This window comes from Setaria italica, chromosome III, assembly GCF_000263155.2.
Source record: "Setaria italica strain Yugu1 chromosome III, Setaria_italica_v2.0, whole genome shotgun sequence".
In the NCBI taxonomy this organism is placed as follows: Eukaryota; Viridiplantae; Streptophyta; class Magnoliopsida; order Poales; family Poaceae; genus Setaria; species Setaria italica.
In genome coordinates, this window is record NC_028452.1 from 43,087,361 (window position 1) to 43,091,966 (window position 4,606).

Here is a 4,606-nt window from a genome sequence, read left to right on the forward strand (position 1 = left end):
TTGGAACATCTGATGGTTGACTTTGTCTGATTTTCTCCGCAGCATACCAATTACTCCGACCCTTTTCAGGTGGAGCATCGGAACATCAGATGGTGCCGTTTTCATTCCAATTTGTCTAATGCAAGCACCAAAGATACCGTCACTTGGATGATCTAGAATTATCTCTGGATTTTTCTATCATTTGGATGCTTCAGTACCATAGAATAATCCTAGATACCATGACTTGGATGTCAAGAATACCATCATTTGGACCTTGCCATGACTTGGTTTGCATTCTTGGAACCAAGAAAACCTACAAGGTACATGCTAGATATAGCATTAGTCCAATGACTATGTTATCACTCAATCACCAAAATCACAAATTATGGCTTAATGAGATCATGTTCGCTACACCCTCTATTGGAATCATGCACACTACTGCTCACCTTGCAAGTAGGACCGCACGGGACAGCAATACACGGAGGAGACACAGTTGTATGTCTCACTATTAAGCCTCCACACCAGCCAATGAGTACTGCATTGTCGATGTGAGTGCTTGGACTCCAGTTTTGTGAGAAGCATAGGTAAATTACAATAGACTTTACTAATCCGCGATCTGTGAGTGCTCTAAATGTCAGAATCATAGAAGCTATGCTATATTGAAATTTAATATGGCTTTACTAAACCGTGATCTGTGAAGAAAAGTTTTTTATTGGCAAATTCATCTCTCAACGTGAGTTGCAGAATTTAGAATTCTTAAACTTATCCTCTAGCTTTCTAGAGCCCTGATATGATACTGTTCTGTTTAGTTGCATTGCATATATTCAGCACAGACTAACACTGGTAGAGAATTGGCCTTTAGTCCCGGTTGGTAGGGTGTATATCTCTCGAAAATCCATCCGGGATAAACCAACCGGGACAAAAGGGGGGTCTTTAGTCCCGGGTCTTTTAACCGGGAGTAAAGGTCCCCCTTTAGTCCCGGTTGGTGTCACCAACCGGGACTAAATGGCGCCTGCATGGCACTGCCTGGCGCCTGAATTTTTCATGCATGCATCACGTACGTAGTACCGCGGCCCTTTTGTTAACCTTTAGTAGTTGAGATTTTTTTAGAAAGAAATCAACTAGTATTTAAACGAATGGGATTTGTAATTATACAATTACTATATATATACACAATTCTTATACACAATTCATATACACAATTCAACTAGCTTAGTATAAATCGATCATAATTAGCGCGTATTATATATACAAATAAATCAAAGTATCTGTCTACAATCTTCCCGTCGTGGTGTTGCTGCTCGGAGTGTCTAATTGTCGTCCATCGTAATAAAATTCTCCTTTTGGATCTACCACCTCGTCCATTAGGAATCCAATGAGACCTTCACATATTGCCGCTACTCTTTCTTCCTTCAAGAGTCCTTGTTGAATATTTAACATCTATAATTTGGAAATTTGTGAATGTTACACGAACAAATACATATAAGGAGCTAGAAAATAATTAACTAGTAATAGTTTTATTATACGTACTTTAAAGTTGTGTGGCATCATCTTCAGTCCCTTGGGTCCCATAAAACTGTGCATGTGCTCACAGATGTAGTAGCCACATAGATTATTCCCGGGTTCCTGTCTAAGTTATGAAATATTCGTGTTATACAATGTAATAAATGTGCAGACTTCATATGTACCGGGAAGTCTGTGTTCCATGTAAGTTTTTCTTTGAATGGACCTTTGTGTGTCCTTATGAATTGTTTCCATGCGCTGCGGATTAGAATAATGAATGAGATAGTGTAACAGGGATAAAATTTAGGAAATAAACTTTTGCATAGAGATAAAGGTCCAGAATTATTACAAGCCTAGCATGTCTTGCACTTCTTGGTACTCCACCGGATCTTTCCTCAACGAATCGAAGACAGTGACGTGGCTTCTTTCAGGCTCAATTATAATAAGGATCCAGTGGAAGCTGCGTGCGTAAAATGTTCATGCGTATTAGAGCTAACTAACATGTAGAGATAAGGAAAAAGACATCGAAAGTAGATGGTATACACACACTTACTTGAAGTTGTATGGAAGTAGTATGAAATCCTTGAATGTTTGTTTGTCTAGGAAATTGTATACTTCCACCAAGGTTTTTTCCGATGCTAATTGTATCTGTTGTTGGTTAACTACAGATGGATCCATGAAGCCTATATGTAGGTACGCGTCTCGGCGGCATGTCTGAATTAGCATCCTACATGAAATGGAAGACAAAGTTAGTACGGTGATGCACACCAAAATTTACATGTAGAGATAAACGGACACTTACAGAACCCAAGCGCTGATCAGAGAGACGTCCAGGGCATCATGATGGTACACTTCGTATATATCCTTGAAGTCTAGCCACAGCACTTTCTCCCCTTCGCCGTGAAAATCTATCGGTTTTACCTTCAGGCCGATCATGTCCCTCGAGTCGGCGGATGCCATCATGTACCATTGATGGAATGCATACATCTTTGTTGATAGCTTCCGTACCAATGAAGGCTTTACTAGAGGTTTGCCTAGCTCATAAGGCCATCTCGGCTCAGGGGGCGGTGCAGTTGGCGTCTCAACTTGCCCTATGCATTCATCAAGTCCCAGACCTGTTTCTTCCATGAACTTCAATACATTTGCTTGTTGATCCAAGGGCATTGCTTTTACCCGTTGAGCATATTTTTTTGATAAATGGCTGAGGTTGGGGATAGGACCGCTGGAAGATGACTTTCCTTTCCTTTTATCCTTTTCATCAGCCTTTACTAAAGCTCGTTCATAGTTTGATAAGAGTGGTATCCTTTTCTTGGCTCCTTCTTCCATCCCGATAAAAAAGTTTAAATCTCGCCGACTTACTGGCGGTGGCTCCATCTCCCTTGCTTTTTTTTCTTTGGCTTGTTTCTTGAACCACTCACTAGCCTCTCGTTGGATTTCTGCCCACTGTTCTGCATGAGACATTGCCTCCCAGCATTCCTGATGAGTCACTTCAGGCTCCTTTATTTTCTTCTTTCTCTGTCTTTGCTTGGGAGGCGGTGCTCGTGACTTCTTTAGTGGTGGTGCAGGTTCCTTCAAGGGGGTCGCTCTTGGTGCCGGCGACGGTGATCGGGAAGGGGTGTTGTTATTGTCGTCATCGCTCCCAGCACTAGGATGTGGTGGAGATGGAGACCTTGATATAGATGGAAGGGACGGTCCTGGAGCAGGAGATGACGGTCTCGAGGTATAAGGAGAAGGTCGCTGCTGGGGATCTACGGGGAGCGGTCTTGAGCTCTGAGGAGATGGCTCCGTGCCGAGAATAATGATGTAGCGTTTTCGCCATAGAATGATCCCATGAAGCGCATCTGCCAATGTCTTTTCCCCATCGCCTCCCGGGAGGTCGAGCTCTAGACCTTCATACTGGCTATCAACTATTTGCTCTATGCGGACGCTGGCGTAGCCAGGTGGAATCTCCATGCCATGACTGCTCTGCCCCGCCAGGGTTGCTAACGCACTCCCGTACGGTACCTGTACATATAGCAGAAGTAAACAAGTTGAACTCCGATCTCGAGGCCTGGATCAATTGACAAGATTGCATAAATATTATGTATAAGTATACCTTAATAGTGAGGTTGCCGACCGGTGCATGCAGCTCACATGAGGTCCGTTGTGTGATGGCATCCACGGGGAACCGTTGCTCCTCCACGGGTAACCTGGGCGTCTGCGCATCGGGGACCCCTGTAGAAGCACAACTGCTCAAGAGGCGTTGAGAAGGGCTGGCGGTGTTAGGATTCAGCAATGCTCCAGATTGGGCCAACTCCGCAACTGCGTGGGCCACCCGCCGATTGATTTCATACATCATTCTTTGTTCTTGTGCTTGCACTTTAGATTCTAGCATCTGCTGCCAGCTCTCCTCGATCTGTTCCTTTCTTCACTTCCGGCTTCTGTATGAGGCGCTGTCGCCTCGGAAAGCAAACTTCCATGGAACCACCCCGAACCCTCGGCAACGTCCTGGGTGCTCGGGATTACCGAGGGCCAATGTGAGCTCATCATTTTCTCGGTCCACCTTCAACCTCCCAACCTTAGAATCTTCAATGTTCTTCACAAGATGTTCGGCCTTCTCACGTATTGTGTCATTAAAAATCAACGTCCCATCCTCTTGGCTCAGGGAGCCTCCATGAGCGTAGTACCAATTTTTTGATCGTTCGGGCCATTCAATAGTTGCAAGTACGATTACCCGTTCGATCAGATCTTGTTCCATCTTCCTCCACTTGGGAATTGCTGAGCCATACCCACCTCGCCCCAGATGATAGTGGTAGCCCTTCTGACTAGCATTTGTTTTGTTGGTCATGTTCTTTTTCACACCGTCTTCACTCCTTTTATATTCAACAAATGCATCCCAGTGGTCCCTCAACTTTGGCCACGCGTTGAAGTCTGGAGTTTGGCCCTTCTTAATGTAGTGGGTATCCAGCATCTTCTTGAATGTCTGGAATTGTGTAGCCATCTTCTTAAGCGTCCACGCTTTGACATCCTTCTCACTATATCCTTCGGGGAATGTGAAATGTCTCTTCACGTCTTCCCACAGCATATTCTTTTCTGTCTCTGGGAGGGCGTACGGATTAGTGCTTCTGCCCTTCCATTCTCTGAT